The sequence below is a fragment of the Dioscorea cayenensis genome, chromosome 20 (genome assembly GCF_009730915.1).
Source record: "Dioscorea cayenensis subsp. rotundata cultivar TDr96_F1 chromosome 20, TDr96_F1_v2_PseudoChromosome.rev07_lg8_w22 25.fasta, whole genome shotgun sequence".
In the NCBI taxonomy this organism is placed as follows: Eukaryota; Viridiplantae; Streptophyta; class Magnoliopsida; order Dioscoreales; family Dioscoreaceae; genus Dioscorea; species Dioscorea cayenensis.
Genome location: NC_052490.1, coordinates 18034884 through 18057782, shown reverse-complemented (window position 1 = coordinate 18057782; position 22899 = coordinate 18034884).

Below are 22899 nucleotides of genomic sequence, written 5' to 3'. Positions count from 1 at the left end.
AGTTAATTCATGGTATGCTAGTTCATTGATGGTGAGTACCTTGTGCAAGGCTCCGACAGCCAATAATTGCTCAACCTCATCTATTAATCTGACTCTATGCAACACTTCCCAACCAATGGTGCGAATGGTCCCAAATTTATATGAAGATAGCCGAGTATAACATTTGTGATAAATCGGTGTTGTTAGGTGTGCCGGAGGCTGGCTCAAACCCGACCCCGTTGGTGTTCACTTTCTTGGCATTATCTACAATAGGAAATGGAATGAATTATTTTAGTTATGTATCAATACAGGGTGAACACGATGGTGCTAGGAGCACCCTGACTGTGCACTGGTCAAGAGCACGATCGTGCTTTTTCAAAAAGTTTGATCATCATCTCTGAAGATTTCAAAAAGTTTGATCTCAAAAATCTGAAAAAATTATATCAAATCAACAAAATCGAGCATGGGAAAACAAAATTATGGATGAACCATAGGTATGACCACCTGGAACTTCACAACAACACCAAAATAATAGTTTTTGGATTACCGGAGTCAGAGGAGAGAGCACACAAGAAGAGGAGAAAGAGTGATGATGGTTCGCAAGTGCGACGCTTACTTACAGGTTTTTGCCGCACGAGAGAATGAGATGAAGGTTGGCACGACCGAATTGCGTGTGTGTACCGCAAGTGCATGGGCATCGAAGTAATAAAATACCCGGTGAGATGGGTACTCAAATCTACAGGGAACAGAACTAGTAGTAATAACCACTTCTCAGTTATCTAGTCGGAATCATGATTGTGATGAAATGAACTTAAATGGAAGAATAATATCTCAAGCAAGCAAAGGAAAAATAGAATCAAGGGAGATCTCATTCAATAAAGATCTAATCTAACCTTTTCTATCTTTAATATCCCCTATATTTGAATAAAATCTAGAATCCTATCTTATTTTAATCCTTTATCATATATTTTCTTTTTGGAATGGCTCATATTTTTTTAATCAAAACATTAATCCTATGTTTTTTTAGGAATATCTCAAATTTTTTAATCAAAATCCTAATCTTATGTTTTGTTACAAAAATTGGATTTATTATTGTTTGCTAAGGTTTAATCAATACCCTAATCATATTTTTTTTTCTTTGATAATGTATTTTATCTTTCAATCAAAACGTAAATTCTATGTTTTCTTTTCTTAATGTCTTCTAATTTTCAATCAATACACTAATCTTAAGTTTTCTTTTCATAATGCCTCCTATTTTTGAATCTAAATCTTAATTTTAAATTTTCAGTTGGGAATGTCTTATATTTCTCAATCAAAACCCTAATCCTAAGTTTTTTTGGAATGCCTCCTATTTTTGAATCAAAACCCGACTCCTATATGTATTCTTATATAATATCTTCAAGTTTTTAATCAAAGCCCTAATCCTATGTTTTTTTTACGGAATGAATAAATGTCTCCTATCTTTCAATCAAAACATAAATCCTTTGTTTTCTGTACTTAATGGCTCATAGTTTTTAATTAAAACACTATTCCTATATTTTTCTTTTGTGAATGTCTATTATTTTTGAATCAAAACCCTAATCCTATGTTTTTTTTTCAAAATGTCGGTGTTTTCCTGTTTTGAATCAAAACCCTAATATTGTATTTTCTTTTCTAAATGTCTCCTCTTTTGCAAAGAAAACACAAATCTTATGTTATCTTTTCTTAATGTCTACTATTTATCATTTTTGAATCAAAATACTAATCTTTTTTTTTTTGAGAATGTTTGCTATTTTCTAATCATAACCCTAATCCTATGCTTTCTTTTGGGAATGGCTGAAATTTTTTAATGGAAACAATAATCGTATGTTTTCCTTTCATAATGTCTCGCATTCTTTAATCGAAACCGTAATCCAAAGTTTTTTTTGAATGCCTTCTATTTTTTAATCAAAATCCTAATAATATGTTTTCAATTGAAAATGTCTGCTATTTTTTAATCAAAACAATAATATTATATTTTCTTTCATAAATGTCTCATATTTTTCAATCGAAACACTAATACTTTGTTTTCTTTTTGGAGTGTCTACAATTTTTTAATCAACCCCTAATCATGTGTTTTCTAATGTTAATGTCACCTATTTTTCATTCAAAGCCCTAATATTATATTTTCTAGGTATGCCTAGAATTTTTCTATCAAAACCCTAATCCTATGTTTTCTTTTCGGAATGCCTACTATATTTGAATTAAAAACCTAATGGTATGTTTCTTTTCATAATCGATCCTCCTATTTTTGAATAAAAAACCTAGTCCTATTTTTTCTTTTAGAAATTCCTTCTATTTTTCAATCAAAACGCTAATGTTATGTTTTTTTGGGAATAGCTACTATTTTTAAATGTCTAATATATTTGAATAAACCCCCTAATCCTAGGTTTTCTTTTTGTATTGGCTACTATACTTGAATCAAAACTGATAAGTGCTTGTGTGATATGAATGTGAAGCGTTCATTCCTTATGTTGAGCATTACTTTTCTCAGGTTTTTACATTAATATGTGTGTTTTTATGTTACTTTTACGCAGGTAGGGTTGTCAGGCCGAGTATGAAGGAAATTGGCCAATGTGGATCATAATGCACTTATTTTGGAGGAGATCTTGCTAAAGTTCAAACGCGAAGACATAGGACATGTGTGAGATGCTAGAGTGTGTCCCAACCTCCTCGCATTCGAGTGAACACATCCATTTGGAGGGGCACAAAGACAGTCACACTCGAGCATTCCGTCTTATGCATACAAGAACAGGAGCTCCACCAACATATATATCATTGAAGAAGCAAGTGATTCACGACGTGAACGTGTTCCCGTTTGCGTTACCCCGATAAAAGTATGGAATTGGGAAGGTATTCAGGTCGAAGGCTATAGCAGAGCACTGTAATAAGTACTGTAGCAGCACTGTTCACAACCGGCTGAGAAACCAGAGAAACAGAGAATCCACACGGGCGTGTGGAAATTATCCACGCCCATGTGGAAATTCCGCATAGGCACCTGTATCGTCCACGCCCGTGGAGTTGCCCGATTCTGGCCCTATTTAAAGCCGATTCAGCCGCGATTTTGGTATTCTTTTCTCCATCTTTTCCCCAACTTGTGAGAGCACATCGGCTAAGGTTTCGAGGGGTATTGGCCATGGTTTTGGAGAGATTCTATGGCTCCGACATCGTGATTCCATTTGGAAGAAGGTTGGTAGGGGAGCTCCGATCGAGGCGTATCCTATACCAGACGAAGGAATCCTTGGACGACGAGTAGAGGACTTTCCACAAGACCATCGACACGACCATCGAGGGGGTTTCTTAATTGATTCATTGCTTTTACATTCAATTTTTTTGATTGTACTTAGCTCCGTGGAGAGCTAAACCCCTAGTGGGTACTTGGGTGATTGTGAACCCTAGGATGTATTCATTTCTTTGAACTTCTTTATTATGCTTTCAATAAATTGATGTTTATTGTGAGTTCCAACCTGGAATGCTTGATTGTATGAACATTTCCCCTAGAGTGACACTAGGGTTGAGAGTTCTTGTTGGTAACTTTATGAGTGAGTGACACACCACGAGCGTTAGACAAAGCTAGGTTGGAAAAGGTTGAGAGGGTGAGTTGAGAGGTACAGGAGCGTCCCCTTTCGCCTCCGATGTGATAGATTCTACCTCCGTTCCTCGAGTTCTTTGCGGCCATAATAGAGTGAATGGTCTAAGGGATGAACCTCCGCTGGGGCCTAGTTGCGCGTGCAATGGAGTGAAGCATTGAGATGATCTTAGTATCTAGGGCTTAATTGTGGCTAGGGACCTTCAGCCTGGACCAAAGGGTTATGTCTAAATATAGGAAGAGATTTATCACTTGGAATCCCTAGAGCTCATTGCAACTCTATGCGAGTGCGAGGTGTTGAGATTGTTTGATTTCTCCTCTGGGACATGTATATAGTTAGGCATAGTTGACCTTAGATTTGGGACTATGTATGTAAGGATTTCCAAGACTCACCATTGCATTGATTAGGAAGCATAATAGAGAGTTCTTGCACTTGAAGCGATTATCCTAGGTGAAGCATCATCCGAGTACCCCATCTTTATCGATTGCCTTGCCTCCTCCTTACTTTTGCTCTCTTACTTGTTGCTTTTAATTTCTGAGAATTGAATTATTACCACACTTATCATTGTTGATACTCCATATAGATAAGAATCGAATTAAGTGTCTTTACTCCCTATTCCCTGTGGATTCGACCCCGCTCACCCGGGATTATTACTTCGACAAACCCGTGTACTTGCGGGATATACGCAAGGGACCTTGTCAAAAACCCTATTCTTATGTTTTGCTTTCGTAATGTCTCTGCCTTTCAATCAAAACACTAATCCTATATTTTGTTTTCATAATGAATCCTTTTTTTAATAAAAATCCTAATCCTTATCTGGATGTTTTCTTTTAGTAATGCCTCCTATTTTTTAATCAAAATGCTAATCCCCTATTTTCTTTTAGGAATGTCTACTATCTTTCATTTAAAACCTGAATCCTTGTTTTACTTTTCTTAATGTCTCCTAATTATTTGTTTTGAAGCAAAACCCTAATCCTAGGTTTTTTTTGGGAATGTCATCTATTTTTCAATCAAAACCCTAATCCTATGTTTTCTTTTTGGAAATGTCCCTTATTCTTTTGGGTTTTAATCAAACCACTAATTCTATATTTTCTTATAGTATTGTCTCCTATTTTTCAATTAAAACCTATATTTTTATTTTTAAACGTCCCTTATAGTATTAATCAATCCTATATTTTTTTATGTTTTAAATGTCCCATATTTTTTAATCAAAATCATAATACTATGTTTTTTTGGAATGTCTACTATTTTTTAGTTACAATAAAAAACCTAATCCTTTATTTTTAAAATGGCTTCTATTTTTGAATCAAAACCCCAATCATGAAAACATGTGATTAGTGTTTTGATTGAAAAAAATTGACATTCTGGAAAAAGCACATAGGATTACGGTTTTGATTGAAAAATATGACACATTTCAAAAGGAAAACAAAGGATTAATGTTTTGATTAAAAAATAGTAGACATTCTGAAAAGAAAAACAAAGGACTGGGTTTTGGATTGAAAGCTAGGTGACATTCTGGAAAGAAAACATAGGTTAGTGTTTTGATTCAAAACTGATAAATAGAAGACATTAAGAAAAGAAAACATAGGATTTGGATTTTGATTGAAAGATAGGAGACATTCTGAAAAGAAAATGTATGATTAGTATTTTGATTCAAAAATAGTAGACATTACGAAAAGAAAAGAAGGGATTAAGGTTTTGATTCAAAACTGAAAAATAGGACACATTCCAAAAAGAAAAACAAAGTATTAAGGTTTTGATTAAAAAATAGCAGACATTCAGAAAAGAAACCATCAGATTAGGTTTTTGATTGAAAAATAGTAGACATTCTGAAATGAAGACATAGGTTAGGGTTTTGAATAAAAACTAATAAATTCAAGACATTAAGAAAAGAAAACATACGATTTGGGTTTTGATTGAAAGATAGGAGACGTTATATAAAAAACATAGGATTAGGGTTTTGGTTCAAATATAGGTGGCATTCCTAAAATAAAACATAATACTAGGTTTTGAATAAAAAAAATGAGATTACTATAAGAAAATATAGGATTAGAGTTTTGATTAAAAATAGTAGACATTTTTAAAAGAAAACATTGGATTAGGGTTTCTATTGAAAAATATAAGACATTTCAAAAAAAAAATTAAAAGATTAGGGTTGTGATTAAAAAATAGGAGACATTATAAGAAAACATAGGTTAGGTTTTTAATTCAAAACTGATAAATAGGGGGCATTAAGAAAAGAAAACATAGGATTCATGTTTTGATTGAAAGATAAGAGACATTTCGAAAAGAAAACATAGGATAAAGGTTTTGTTTCAAAAATAGTAGGCATTCCGAAATGAAATCAAGGATTAGGGGTTTTATTAAAAAAGGGGGGACATTCAGAGAAAAAACATATGTTGGGATTTTGATTCAAAACTAATAAATAGGAGACATTAAGAAATGAAAACATAGGATTCTGGTTTTGATTGGAAGATATGAGACATCTCGAAAAGAAAAAAATAGGATTAGCGTTTTTATTAAAATATAGTAGGCATTTCAAAAAGAAAATATAGGATTATGGTTTTGATTGAAAAATAGGAGATATTACATAAATAAGACATAGGGTTATGGTTCTTATTCAAATATAGTAATCATTCTAAAAAGAAAACATATGATTGGGATTTTGATTAAAAAATAGGAGACATTACTAGAAGAAAACATAGAACTAAACTTGTGAATGAAAAATTATTAGAAAAGAAAACATATGATTCCCATTTTGATTGAAAGATTGCAGACATTCCGAAAAGAAAATATAGGATTACCGTTTTAATTGAAAAATATTATGCATTCCGAACAGAAAACATTGGATTATGGTTTTGATTGAAAAAAAAAGTGACATTACCATCAAAAAACATATGATTAAGGTTTTGAATAAAAAATAGTAGACATTTGATGTGTTCTCCGTAAGTGCATGTGTCGCACACAAGTAATACAGTGGTACCCTTGGAAGGGTACGGTTGTCGAGCCACAAGGACTGGACTTAAAGTACAAATTTATCTTATGATGTTTAGTTAAATTGAGATTGGGTTGGGGTTGAATTAAAAGCAAAAAAACAAAGGAGAAAAATGATGGTAGTGACAGGGGGGGTAAGTATTGAGATTTCAACAACAAAAGGACAATGCCACGGGGATGATTCCTAAGAGTTATAGCATGCTGACTTGATTCTAAAATCTACCAAGTACATTCTATGGTTCAAGTGTGTGCTCAAGAGCAATGTTGCATCTATGGTTTTCAATTACACAAAGTTTTGCTAAGATAACTAGATTACTTAAGCAACTGTGCAAATTCAAACACATCAAGTTATGCAAACACATGAATAACACATGAAACAAAAAGAACTCCATAAATATTCAAATCAAGTAGTCAAAGCATACAAAGCAACAAAGTCACATCCCGAGGCACCGTAGACGGTTAGCCCCTTATGGATTGGTACAATGAGGAAAATGTAGATGAAGAACCAGAGAAAGAATATATGACTTCGAGCTCGACACGGGCTAAGCACTGTCGTGCTTAGACTGTGTCTCCATGGTTAGTGTTTTTAGTGAATCAGCTAAGTGCTTGCCTAGAATCTCTAGTGGGAGGAAGCACGGTCATGCTTAGACCGTGCTTCACTTGAGCATAATCGTGCTAGGAGCATCCAGCGAGTGCTTCCCCTGTTGAGTCTAAAATACCTCCAGCCTGAGATTTCTATGGGAGGAGCACGAGCATGCTCCGACAGTGTTTGGCCTGTTGACACCCCCTTGGAAGCTTTATCACTCGGTCATCATGAGGTTGGGATCTTTAAGGGGACAGAGCATGACCATTCTCTGCCCGTGCTGAGCTTGAATACTAGCACTTTCTCCAATCTTCACTCATTTGGTATTCTGATTAACTCCTAATTTCTTCGAGCTTCCCAATTCCTGCATCATTAACAAATATACCCACAATAGCACTGAATGTATACAAAGATGTGCTAAAAGTTAAGCAAAAGCTTGAATTGAGGGTAAGTAAACATGATATGATTTGCACTCATCAAATACCCCCACACTTGAATTGTTGCTTGTCCTCAAGCAATCCCACATCGCTCAATAAAAGAAAAGATGAGTGCTTCACCTCTAATCTCAAGAAAATAAAAACTTCTTAAACAAAGGTGGAGCAACGAGGTTTAGAAAATAACAAAAAATGCTACACACTTAGTTCGAAGATCTTGTGTGTGTGCAAACACTAAATTGAGTACTCCAAAGGATTAAGGAGTCCACCTACCAACATTGGACCTGAAATTGACTATTCACAGTTGGTAGTAGTTTCATACACCCTAGAGGTAGCCTTCTCTCATAGTAGGTCATCAAATGTACACTTCTAATGCCCAAAATTCGAGTACTCAAAAGTAGCTTTCACTCTTCTAGGGTAATAGCTCTTTCTACAATCCTTTTACAAAATACTTACAAAGAACCAGTTGGGCATCCCACAAGGAATCCGACTTTCCAGCTTTTACTTTTTTTAAACCAAGTCTACCTAAAGCTAAAAAGGGTTTTTTTGTCCTAAAAACAGCTGGCCCCACAATTAGGGTCGAGTGAAGAACTTGAGCCTTCAAGTAAGAGTGAGTCTACAATATGGATCCCAATAAATCATTAACACCTATGTGTCTCCCTAAGCTTAAGAAGTTCCAAGTGTAATAAATCATAGATCATCATTAGTTAAACACTCATCTCAAGAAAAGAAATTATGCAACCCTTCCCCGCACTTGAATGTTACATTGTCATCAATGTATAAATGGTAGACATGGAAAAACATAACTGAGGCAATAAAAGATTAAGGGTGTTGAAAGAACTTTCTTGAACTTGGAGAGTGATGTTGCCGCTCTCAACATGGCTGTTATTCAACTCCAAGCATCCACACAATCCCTAAGATAAGCGGCGAAACACAAGTAAAATCCGGGGAATCAAAATAGCACAAGGAAAAGTAAACAAAGTGACACAACAAAGAAAACTAACAATAAACCAAAATATAGTAGGGGACTTCCTTTGCTAACTCAGTACCAGACTAAAAAAGAAAATAAGTAAAAATAAGTCTAAAAGAAGCAATGTTGTGGTAATAAAGTATGATCATTCTCTGTATGCTCAATGTCACCAGAAAAAATAGAGGAACCAGATGCAAGATCATCTGTGAGATGCTGTAGGCTCATTCCTAACCACAAAATACCGGGATGCTCAACTTGTAACACTAAATCATCCTCTTAAGGAATGTCGGGGGCCATAGGATGCTGAAGAGTGGCGATGCCTATCATTTGCAAGCTATAGAGTGTGAAAGGATTCAGGCCACCCACAAGAGTCATGCTAGCCATGCATCCGAAGAGACTCATGTCTCGAATAAGATAGGTGACAAATGGGCTAGCAAAAATGATGTGCTTACGAGTGTCAATAGCCTTATGCAGCAGAGAAGTGGTGACGACAAACCAATGTGGAGGTGAACTTGAGCCAACATTCTTACTAGGTAATGGAATTCTGGCAAAGAGATGTTACCGGTGGAGCGGTTCTGGCCTGTAAGGGTACCACTCAGTAGAGCATGGACAAAGCAGAGTGCGCATGACTTAAGTGATGTGGCACTGGTGCTACTCGGGCAAAATGGGCTATTGCAATTACTCAAGTGCTGCCAACTAATATCTAGACACTCCCTAAGTGGGTAAGAGGAAGGCAAACTGCGATATTCCTCAGTGAGAGTGTAATCCGAAGTATACAGGCAGAGGAAGAGTGCAAACTCTGTGTAGCTCAGATGATAAACTTGTCCTCCAAGTGTGAAAGAAATGGTGCGAGCCTTGTCCCAACGATCGTCGCATGGAAGCCGCTTGAAAGTGGATAGAAACTTGAGAGTCAGCTCATGATAGACTGGCTCATTTATAGCCAGGACCTGACGCCAGGAAACAAAATGAAGTAGTTGTTTAACATCAGTGCATAAGCCACACGATTGCAATGCTTCCCAATCTATGGTGCGCCATGTCCCAAATTCATCGTGTGAAAGACATGTGTAACATTCTTGATTTATTTGGGATATCAGGACGGTCTATCGCTTGTTGCTTGTGGGCCCATATCGCTTGTTAGCCTTGGGTATAGTCTGTAAAAAGGAAAATAGGCGAGATCATCCATGTGCATGAAAGGAAAAAGAAGGCGAGCACTGTCGTGCAAGGAGCATGCCGACCGTGCTCAGCCAGAGAGAGAGAGCTTGAACAAACTAGGCCAAAGGACACTAGTGTGCCCCACAAAAATACAAGCACTCTCAGAGTAGTTATTGCTCCCAATGGGTGTGATTAGCTCGATGAGCGACGTAGAAATGAGAAAGATCGACAGTAGGGCTACCGGACAACCAAACCGAGGTTCAAAGCTTCAAGAGATCCGTTCGGGGAGAGATCTCGGCAGTGATATCGTGGAATCTTCGAAGAACTTCATCCATCCAAGGAGATTGTGAGCTTTGAGGGAATTTTATTATTCTCTTTATGTATTTTATTTTATTTGGATTGGATTGTTGCTTTTCTTTAATGGAGAACTAATTTTGTAGATGTTTGGGCATAGTTGAACTCTAGGGTTTTATCCTATTTGACATTGGTTGTGGATTTTGTTGAATTACTTATTTCTTAGTCGCAATCCATGTTATTTGAATCTAATTGGGTGTTTGTATTGCTTGATAGCTATTGTGGTGAAAGCTCTAGTTATCATCTTTGATGTGCTTTGTGACTAGCAGAAATACCCACCTAATTGGGTGTTTGGGCATAGTCAAACTCTAGGGTTTTATCCTATTTGACATTGGTTGTGGATTTTGTTGAATTACTTGTTTCTTAATCGCAATCCATGTTATTTGAATCTAATTGAGTGTTTGTATTGCTTGATTGCTATTGTGGTGAAAGCTCTAGTTATCATCTTTGATGTGCTTTGTGACTAGCAGAAATACCCACCTAGCATAGACATGTAGCGATTAGAGGGGATTATGAGTAAGCTTAGCAATGGGGTACTTTGGAGAATTCTTCTGCTTCAATCCTCCTGAGTGTGTTGACAAGTTATTTCTATGCTTTTTCCAATCATGTGAAATAGGTTTTAAGAGAAATCGCATCTCTATTCTGTATTCGGATTAGGGGTAATCTCTTTGCAAGAAGATTTACCTATTTAAGAAATTATTGTTAATCCACATTGAAATTTCACAAAGTGCAAAGCGATCATGTGGTGACTGTATCAACATTATACTAAGTTAGTTACTATTCATCATTGCAAAAGGGGTTTAGTATACTTTAGAAAATCTCTCGGTTCAAATAGGATTGCATGATTAGACAACATTTATCCGAAACTTATAAAACCTTAGAGGAATTCTATGCCAGAGCATCCCATTTCCCTTGCTTGATTTACACCTACTTAATTTCTGTCATTAGTTTTACTTTAGTGTCGTTGCCATTGTTCGACGTTGTTACCTACTCTTGCTTTAGGTTAGATAGTAGGGCGAACGTTAGTACTAGTATTTTCTAGTTCCTCTTTTGATCGACAACCTTACTTTTAAGCTCACTATAATATTTGATCGGGTACATTTACATTTCAAAGATGACATTATATATATATTAATATTTACCAGAATTCGGGGTTCTCTCTAAAAATAAATGAGTAATTATAAAGTTGTTTTCTTAGAGTTCAAGATTATATATATATTAATATTTATATTTTTTATGTATAAAAATTAATTATGTTAGTGAGTTTTGGTGCAATGGGAAAGAAATATTTCTCTGAATCAACAACAACATTTCTATGTCATTGGCTAGTATTAACTTGATTAGACTTTTCTTGTAAGTTGTAATCCCAAAAAATAAGCACTTAGTATGTCCTCAGGTGCCCGACAAGAGGGGTCACAAACTCACAACCTCACCGGGAACACCTGCTTGCCAGGAGGATGGATGGCCCGAAAGTAGTCGAGTAGTATGGTGCGTGGAGGAATAGCGGAGGAAAAGGATAAGGGAAGGGTGATGGTGGGAGTCTTGGGGCAACAGCGTCCATTGACCCCACTGGCGACAAGGGGCGTCCATCCCCTGCCTCCTCTCCCCCGCTTGCATTGACATGAAATGGAGAGGATGAAATCTCCTTGAGGTGGTAAAGTTACCTAGACCATTCGAATGAAGAAAACAAATTCAGAAAGATGGAAAAACTAAGTGGATATGATGTAGTGCATGCTTGAAATTAAATCCATATGAAACTCTTCAAGAAATAAATAAGCCATAACTACATATAACTGACAACGCCCCTTGCGTGTGACCTGCAAGTGTACGGGTTTGTCGAAATAATAAATCCCAAGTGAGTGGGGTATCATATCCACAAAGAGTAGGGAATAAAAATACCTAAATTACTACTTAACCAAGTGAAGATGAATAATGATTGTGTTGATAAGATATGATGTAAATATAAATAAAAGGAACAAGAATGAGAGGCACAAGTAAGTGAGAGGTAAGGAAATCGATAGAAATAGGGTACTCGGACAATGCTCCCCCTAAGACTTTTGCTTCAAGTGCAAAACCTACCATTATACTTCCTAATTAATGCTCAATGAGTTGTGGAAATCCTAAAGCACACGGTCCCAAACCTAAGGTCAACCGTGACTAACCCTACACTATGTCCCAGTGGAGAAATTGCTCAGTCTCAACACCTCACACTGCACAAAGTTGCATGGAGTTCTAGGGATTCCAAGTGATAAACCCTATTCCTATGTGTAGATCTAACCATTTGGTCCAGGCGAAAGACCCCTAATTATAATTAAGCCCAGACACTAAGGCCACTTAAACGCTTCACTCTGTTGCTCATGCAATTAAGCCCCAGCGGAGTTCATCCCTTAGCACTTCACTCTATTATAACCGCAAAGAACTCTAGAAAATGGAGGTAGGATAAATCATACCGGAGGGGAAAGGGGACGCTCTGTTGCCTCTCAACTCACCCTCTCAACCCTCTGCAATCTAGCTTTGTCTAACCCTCATGGCGTGTCACCCATCCACAAAGATTACCAATATTGACTCTCAACCCTAGTGTCACTCTAGGGAGAAATCATTCAACAAGCATTCAAGATTGGAACTCAAATAAAAGCATCAATTAAGGAAAGCATAATGGAAATTCAATGAAACAATAACATCCTAGGGTTTACAAAAATCCAAGTACCCACTAGGGGGTTTTAGCCTCCATGGAGCACAATACAATCAACAATAAAATCAAAAGTAAAGATAAGAAATCTATGGGAAAACCACGTCGGTATTCATGTCGATGGTCTTGTGGAGTAGCCTCATCTTCTTCAAAGGTCCCCTTGTCCTGCCTAGGGCACATCTCTCCCGATCAGTGGCGAAGAAAAGCTCCCCCAATAATCTTCTTCCAAGTGAAGTGCGGCGTCAAATCCGGAGAACCACTCCAAAGACATGCCAAAAGCCTCTTCAAACCCTAGCCGACAACCTCTCAAAAGATGAAGAAAAGTTGGAGAGAAGAGGGAAAGAAGATCCCCAAAATTGGGCTGAATTGTAGCTTAAATAGGGATGGAATCGGGCATCCACACGCCCCTTTGGATTTTCCACACTGGCCTGTGGAAGTTCTACACAGACGTGGATAATTTTCACACGCCCTTGTGGATTCTCTGGAAATATGATTTTTCGGTCGATTATGAATAGTAACTGCTATAGTACTCCGTCGAAACACTCCCAATTCCACACTTTTCATTGAGGTAACATAAACGGGCACACGTTTATGCTCTAGTTCACAACTCTTCTTCAATCAAATGCCTCGCTGGTGAAGATCTTGTTGTCAATACACAAGTCAGGATAATTAAATGTGACTTCCTTCGTGCCCCTCCAACTCATTGTAATGGCTTTAATACATGGAGGTTGGCACACATTCCTATATCTTAGAGCCCACTTGTGTCTTCACGTTTGTTCCTTCAAAGATTCCACCAAATAGTGTGTTCATGATGTACTTTTGGCTTCTTTTGTTAATGCTTAGCTTCATAACCCTACATGCGCAAAAGAACACAAATACACATGTATTAGCGTTTAAACCTGATAAAAGTAATGCTCATTGTAAGGGAAGAACACTTCGCATTCTTAACACATAAGCACTCATCAAACTTCCCTACACATATGCTTTTGCTTGTCCTCAAGCAAAGAAATAAACATTAAAGCATAGAAGAAGGAAAAATTGAAAGTGCTCGGCCTTAAGTTCACAAAAGCATGCAACAGAAGCATTCTATAAGTAAGGAAAATTTTAACACTAAATATGAAAAAATCAATGCTCTTGCTAAAAACTCGAATTAAAAAGGACAACAAACCCGAGATCGTGTAAGTGTATGTAAACTCACTCAAGTAAACCCAAAGTATACTCCTCAATGTTCCAAGTATAAGGGACTTATTTATCTACACAACATAACAAAGCAAAGAGATGGTAGTAGCTTCACACATCCTCTAAGGTAGTCCTTTCCGAAGCAGCCGCTAAGATGGCTTTCACACTTTTGAGGTGGTAGTTCTTTCTACCGGGGTGGTAGCTTTCACTCAATCTATGAGATAGCTCTTTCTCTCACTAAGGCATTAATTGTATCTGACTTATGAGAATAGATTTATACTTCATAGGTGGTAGCACTTTTTAACCCAAATGCACAACTAAACCATATATTTTCTTTCTTTTTTTTTCAACAAAATAGAACAAGAAACAAGACTAATTAGTCTCTTAAATATCAAACTTGAGTTTCCAAAAGAGTTTCATGAGGGAGTGGTGCAACAAGTGTCAATCGGGGCAAAAATTTGTCAAAATTCAAGTAAAAACTAGAGCATGAGAACATTCAATGTTAAAAATTCTCCTAGACTTAAGAATACAAACATTACAAATAAGGTGAACCGCCATTGGCTACGTGGGCATGTATGTCAATCAAAACTTGTGTAAAAGACATGTGCAAAGTGAACTCCCCCACCCCACACACACACTTAAGATGTACATTGCCCTCAATGTACACATGCAAGCACCATAGAAAGTATTGCAATCAAGGAAAATTATTTGGGAGTGGGCAATCAAAACAATACTTCCCTGAATCCTATTGTTGCGTTTGATGGAGCTAAATCCTTGGGAGTAAAGTTCCAATGGGTTGCGAAGCACACATGGCCCACATTGGCCATGTCCATGACTAGTTCTCAATTCCCATACTGATAAGACCATCTGCACGCATACACAAGAGGGTTCAGTGAAGCTCAATAAACAAAAACGAATTGAGTATGTAAAAGATAGAGCAATGAAATTCAACTCAAACAAAAATAAAAAACAAACTCAGAGGGAGGATCCGTTCCGAGTGTACAAGTACAAAATGAAATGCAAAAGTAAAGAAGAGAAAGATTAGTCAAGTGTCGGTGTCATCTAGTGTCGGCTTTGCTGCAGCTGTTGTTTGTGCTAGGTCGAATGGTGCCAGTGGAGATAGAGATGGTGATGCTGGTGGAGTCTGAGGGGTCCGCGTAATAGATGGAGATGACAAGTTATACTCTAGGATCTGTTGTAGAATGTCAAACCGTGCAGTGAACTTTGTGCGGTGTGCAGCCTGTACCACATGGATCTCGGCTACCTTAGTCTGTACTATCCCTACAGTGCTCTCGAGCCTTTCAAAGTGATCATGGGTACGTGGTGGAGAAAAAATACGGGCCGGTGGTGGTTAGATCCTTCAATAGCGTCCCCGTCTCTCTGAGGCCTCTCAAGGTCAGGTATAATCAAAACATGCACCACTGGCCTATACCTGGGAAGCATACCCATCTGTCTAATGGTCTTTATACCCAAGGGAGTGGGTATGATCACCTTCTCAGCCCCTCTGATAGCACCAATTAGGCCCATGCCCATAATAAGCCTCGTAATGTAAGGGCCAGCGAATAAGGCGCTGATCCTGGCATATTGTCCCTAATGTCTCAGATACCCGGTCACTATATGTCCTAGATGAACTGGTTCATTCCGCACCATGGAATACAAATACAACAACTCCTGCCTGCTCAAAACTCCAGTGCTGTCACCATGACCATTCACAGATCTACTCAGGACAGCATGCATATATCTGTAACTTGGCCGAGATAGACAAGTCACCTTTGAAACCCCTAGCTCATACTAACCATTGCCATATAGTACTCGATATGCGCGCTGAGTAGTCAAGCTACCCGGGTAGTCTCTAGGAAGTTGCTCATACTCCTCTGTGGTAGTGAATTCCTCCTCGTCTGACCCCAATCGGATCGAGAACTATGTAACCCTCATATTATAATGATGTCCGCATACTTTGAACTATATGACGTCACCACTACTGGAGTATGATTTGTCAAACTCAAATGATGCAAGAACTTCCAGTGTCGGTATACGGATAGTAGGATCACGAATAATCAGTAGTCCGTGCCAACTGCCCACGTCCAACTTCTTGTTAACCTCATCTGCCATCTCCTTGGCAAAATCTATTTGTCGCACACCACTTGAATCCGGAAACCATGTTTGACCAAACTTTAGCTTGGACAAACAGTCAAATCGAGCCTAGTGCTTAGGGATGTCAAACTCTACATGCTCGGGTTCAGAGGAGTGCTCTCGGGGTGCTTTCCATCACGCTTCTTTGATCTGGGGGTCATATCTGCAAAATTAACACATAAAATCGATCAAAAGCATTCAAAAATTAATTCTGCAGGATTCCAAACGGTCGTGCAGGATTTCCACACGCCCGTGTGGATCCACTTGGTGTGAAAACTGCACAGCCGCGCCCCACTAAACCAAACATACACCTTTTGTGTCATTTTCAACTTTATTCTAAGCATGCATAAACCTTATAAACATAGAAATGAAGAAACATTCATTATTTTAATCAATTAAAATCAATGTATGGCAAAGAAAAGAGGAATTGAGGGTTAACCGACAGCTAAAGATAAAAACCTTTGAATTCCATGGAAAATTCTAGTAAAACACCTCAAGATCAATGGTGCGAGATTGGGAGAGTAGTGGAGAGTGTTCTCTGAGTGATTGGGAGTCTAAGAATGAATAATCTCAAAGGGCTTTTAAAGAAATTCTGCGGCTTTTGTGTTTCTGTACATTCACACCGACTTGTGGAAATTACCCACGCCCATGTCACTCCACAAGAGAGACCCACAGGGGCAGACACACGCCCCTATGTGCTCTCGGGAAAACACTCTTTGCCTCTTTACGCAATCATACGGGCTTGTGGAAATTCCACACGCCAGTGCGCCTGACCCACAGGGGCATCTGCACGCCCCTATGGCTCTTCTATCCAACCGTGAGAATTCTCTAACTGTTTCCCACGCCCATGTGTAATTCCCACACGGGCGTGGAACTTCACAAGGCCTGTTAACAGGGGCAGATGCATGCCCCTGTGCATTCTCGGGATGGAAAGGGCTCATCTGCAGAGATCCACATGGGCATGTAGAAATGACCAACTCCCATGTGTTTATCACAAGATCATCCACAACGGTGAGTCCACGTCCCTGTGTCTTCTCGGGAAAAATGCTAAGTCTTTGTAGGATGACACACGCCCGTACGGAAATTACCCAAGGGATGTGTGAAATTTACAAGGTCGTTCATAGCGGCGAGTCCACGCCCCTGTGCCTTCTCTAGATGAGCTTTAAGACGAGAACGCACGCCGTGGGGAAATTCACATGGGCGTGTGTTTTCTCTGGACACTTAGAAACTTTGCGAGCTCTGCAGAAAATTCCTGAACACAAAATAAACACTCAGAGCCTGCCAAACAATGCAATTTTAACCAAAGAAAACATGAAAACATGCCTCAAACGACCAAGATTCTTCACCACACACGATTAGGGACATGATAATACCACAATATCCATGAGAAAATCATAAAAAAAAAAGCATCTAAGAATCAAGACATCAACACTTAAAGCCTTATTCATGCAAACACTAAACTAGAAACTAGGAAAATAGTAAAGACTTAGGGTTGCCTCCCAAGAAGCACTTTGTTTAATGTCACTTAGCTTGACATACCTTGTCTTACATCATTGGGGTTCATAGACGAAAGGTTTCCCTCTTACCCATGACTTGGAAGCACGATGAACATAGTCTTTTGAAGGTAGAGGGGGAGTTGTTGGGCTTGTTACCACTTGAAGATCTGTCACTCTAACTCCATTCTTGTGCATCCCCAACAGCCTTATGGAGTTTCTTGTTGCGTCTCTTTGCCCTTTTCATCTTCTGGAGCACCTTATGTTTTCTTTTCAGAATGCCTCCTATTCATCAGTTTTCAATTAATACCCTAATCCTATGTTTTCTTTTCAGAATGTCTACTATTTTGAATTGAACACTAATCCTATGTTTTCTTTTCAGAATGGCTCTTATTTTTTAATCAAAACTCTAATCCAATGTTTTCTTTTGGGGAAGTTTGTGTTTTTGAATCAAAACCCTATTCCTATGTTTTCTTATAGCACTGTCTCCTATTTATTGATCAAAACCGTAATCCTAGGCTTGGATTTTAGAATTTCTCATTTTTTTGACCAAAACAATAATCCCATTTTTTTTTTGTAATGCCTTTCATTTTTGAGTAAAAATTCTAATCCTGTGTTTTCTTTTCCGAATGTCTCTTATCTTTCAATCAAAACCGGAATACTATGATTAAAAAACCTAATACTTTCTTTTCTTTAAAATCTTTGTTATTTTTTAATCAAAAAAATAATTCTATATTTTCTTTTCTTAATGTTTTATATTTTTCAATCAAAACCTAAATCCTATGTTTTTTTTAAACTTGTCCTATTTTTGAATCAAAACAATAATCCTATGTTTTCTTTAGGGAATGTTTGCAATTTTTAAATTAAAACCCTAATTCTATGTTTTCTTTTCGGAATGTCTACTATTTATAAATTGAAACCCTACTCTTATGTTTTTTATAGTAATATATCCAATTTTTCAGTTTTGAATCAATCCACTAATACTCTGTTTTCTTTTCGAAATGCCTACTATATTTGAATCAAGACCCTAATCCTATTTTTTGTTTTCGGAATATCTTTTATCATTCAATCAATCATAACTTGAATATTATGTTTTTTTTCTTAAAATCTCCTATTTATCAATTTTGATTCAAAACTCTAACTCCTGTTTTCTTTTTGTTATGTTTCCTTTTTTCAATCAAAAAACCTAATCCTTTCTTTTCTATTCAGAATGTCTGCAATTTTTGAATCAAAACCCTAATCCTATTATTTTTTTTTTCAGAATGTGTCCTTCTTATTTTTCATAATCCTTCTTATTTTTTTAATAAAACTCCTAATCCTATATTTTTCTTTCAGAATATGTCCTATTTTTTAATAAAACTCCTAATACTATATTACCAAAACTCCTAATCATCTGTTTTCCTTTCTAAATGCCTCATTTTTTTAAACAAAACCCTAATCCTGTTTTTATTTTTGAAATGCCTCCTATTTTTGAATAAAATTCCTAATCCAATGATTTTTTTTTGGAATGTCTCCTATCTTCCAATCAAAAACCTGAATGTTATATCTTCATTTCTTAATGTCTCCTATTTGTCAGTTTTGGCTTAAAAACAAAATCCTTTCTTTTCGTTTTGGAATGCTTGCTATTTTTTTAATCAAACCAATAATCCTATGTTTTCTTTTTGTAATGTCTCATATTTTTAATCAAAACACTAATCCTAAGTTTTTTTTATAATACTTCATATTTTTTAATCAAAACCATAAGTTTATGTTTTCTTTTGTGAATGTCTGCTATTTTGAAATCAAAACAATCATATGTTTTCTTTTCGTAGTGTATCATATTTTTCAATCAAAACCATAATTCTATGTTTTCGCTTTGAAGTGGCTCCTATTTTTGAATCAAAACAATAATCCTATGGTTTTTTTTTTGGAATGTCTGCTATTTATTAATCAAAACCCAAATCCTATGCTTTCTCTATATTTTAATTTTTAATCAATATCATAATCCTATGTTTTCTTATAATATCCTATTTTTTAGTAAAACCCTAATCCTTTGTTTACTTTTTGAAATGTTTCATATTTTTCAATCAAAATTCTAATCATATGTTTTCTTTTCATAATGTCGCTTTTTTTAAAAAAATCAAAACAATAACCATATATATTTTTTAAAGCCTCCTATTTTTTAACCAAAACAATAATCTTTTGTTTTCTTCTATGAATGTCTGCTATTTTTTAATAAAACAATTTTCCTATATTTTCTTTACGTAATGTCTCATATTTTTTAATCAAAACAATAGTCCTATATTTACTTTATGTAATGTCTCATATTTTTCAATCAAAATCGTAACCCTATGTTTTCTTTTGGGAGTTCCTATTATTTTTGAATCAAAACACTAATCCTATATTTTCTTACTGTATGTCTCCTATTTTTGAATCAAAACCCTAATCCTATGTTTTCTTTTTGGAATGTCTCATATTTTTCAATCAAAACCCCAATCCTATATCTTCTTTTAGGAATAGCACCTATTTTTCAATCAAAAATCTAATCCTATGTTTTCTTCTGGAAATGAACCCTATTTTTTGGATTTTAATCAAAATATTAATCCTATATTTTCTTATCATAATTTCTCATATTTTTTAATTAAAACATTAATCGTATGTTTTCTTTTTTGAATGCCTAGTATATTTGAATCAAAACACTAATCCTATGTTTTATTTTCAGAATGTCTCATATTTTGCAAATAAAACTGAATCTTATGTTTTCATCTCTTATTGTCTCATATTTATCAGTTTTGAATCAAAATACTAACCTATGATTTCTTTTCTTAATGTCTACTCTTTTTCAATAAATAACTTAATTCTTTCTATTCTTTTCAAAATGTTTGCTATTTTTGAATAAAAATCCTAATCATATGCTTACTTTTCAGAATGTGTCCTATTTTTTAGGTTTGAATCAAAAACAAAATACATTTTTTTCTTTTCAAAATGTCTTATCTTTTTGAATGAAAACCCTAATCCTATCTTTTGTTTGGGAATGTCTGCTAATACTTTATCAAAACCCTAATCCTCAGTTTTATTTTAGGAATGCCTCATATTTTTCAATCAAAATACTAATCATATGTGTTCTTCTCCGAATGTTTACTATTTTTTAATCAAAACCCTAATCCTCTGTTTTCTTATAGTAATGTCTCCTAATTTTCAACCAAAAACCTCATGCTATGTTTTCCTGTCGGAATGCCTACTATATTTGAATCAAAACCCTAATCCTATATTTTCTTTTCGGAATGTCTACTTTTTTTTTAATCTAACCCCTAATCATATATTTTCTTACAATAATGTCATATATTTGTCATTTAAAACCATAATCATATGTTTTCATATGGTAATGTCTCATATTTTTCAATCAAAACAAAATCCTATGGTTTCTTTTTAGAATCCCTACTATATTTGATTCAACCGTAATAATATGTTTTCTCTATGGAATTCCTTCTAACTTTAAGTCAAAATACAAATTCAATGTTTTCTTATAGTAATGTACCCTATTTTTCAATCAAAATAGTAATTCTATATTTTGTTTTCGAAATGTCTCATATTTTTCAATCAAAACACTAATCATATGTTTTACTTTTGTCCTATCTCACATTTTCTAATCAAAACACTAATCTTATGTATTTTTTAATTCCTACTATTTTTTTAATAAAAACACAGATCTTTTGTTTACTTTTGGGAATCTCTGCTTTTTTGAATCAAATAAAAAAATACTATGCTTTGTTTTTGTAATGCCTCATATTTTTCAATCAAAAGACTAATCATATGGTTTCTTTTCGGAGTGGCTATTATTTTTGAATCAAAACTCAATCCTATGTTTTCTTATAGTAATGTCTTCTATTTTTTAATCAAAACCCAAATCTTATGTTTTCTTTCAGAAATGTCTACTATTTTTTATTCGAAAGTCTAATCCTATGTTTTATTTTCGGAATGTCTCATATTTTTCTATGAAACCCCTAATCCAAATTTTTCTTTTCGGAATGCCTACTATATTTCAATCAAAACTCTAATCCTTTGTTTTCTTATAGAAATGTTTATTATTTTTGCAATCAAAACAATAATCCTATGTTTTCTTATTGTAATATCTCCTATTTTTCAATCAAAACATTAATTCTTTTTCATAATGAATACTATTTTTTAGTCAAAAAACTAATCCTATATTTTCTTGTAATAATGTCTCCTAATTTTCAATCAAAATATTAATGCAATGTCTTTTTTTTTGGAATGCCTACTATATTTGAATCAAAACACTAATCCTATGTTTTCTTTTGCGAATGTCTGCTATTTTTGGATCAAATTCCTAATCCTATGTTATCTTTTGTAAATGCTCGCTATTTTTTGCTTTTTAATCAAAACCCTAATTCTATGTTTTCTTATAGTAATGTCTTATATTTTTCAATCAAAACCCTAATCCTATAATTTTATTTAATGTCTAATATTTTTAAATCATGACCATAATATGATGTCTTCTTTTTTAGAATGTCTACTATTTTTTAATCAAAACTCTAATCCTATGTTTTCTTATAAAAATGCCTACTTCATTTGAATCAAACCTTCATTCTATATTTTCTCTTCGGAATGTCTCCTATCTGTCAATCGAAACTAGAAAAATATGTTCTTTTTTCTTTTTATCTCCTATTAATCTGTTTTATTTCAAAACCATAACCTATGTTTTCTTTTGGAATGTCTACTATTTTTCAATCAAAAACTTACTCCTTTCTTTTATTTTTGAACTGTGTGCCATTTTTTTTATCATAACCTTATTCCTATATTCTCATTTCCGAATGTGTGCTTATTTTAAGTTTTGAATCAAAACCTTAATCCTTTGTTTTAATAAAATCACTAATCCTATCTTTTCTTTTGGAAATCTCTAATAATTTTTAATCAAAACCCTAATCCTCTGTTTTTTCCGTAATGGCTCCTTCTTTTTAAACAAAACCCTAATCCAATCTTTTTCTTTTTGGAATGTCTCATATTTTAGAATTAAAACCCTAATTTTATGTTTTCTTTTGGGAATTTATGCTATTTTTAAATTAAAACAATAATCAGATTGTTTATTTTTGTAACGTCTCATATTTTTTAATTGAAACCGTAATCCTAAGTTTTTTTTTTAAATTCCTCCTATTTTTTTAATCAAAACCTTAATGTTATTTTTTCTTTTCGGAATGTTTGCTATTTTTATATCAAAATAATAATCCTATCGTTTGTTTTTATAATGTCTCATATTTTTCAACCAAAACACTAATCTTTTTTTTTTCTTTTTGGAGTTGCTCCTATTTTTGAATCAAAGCCGTAATCCTATGT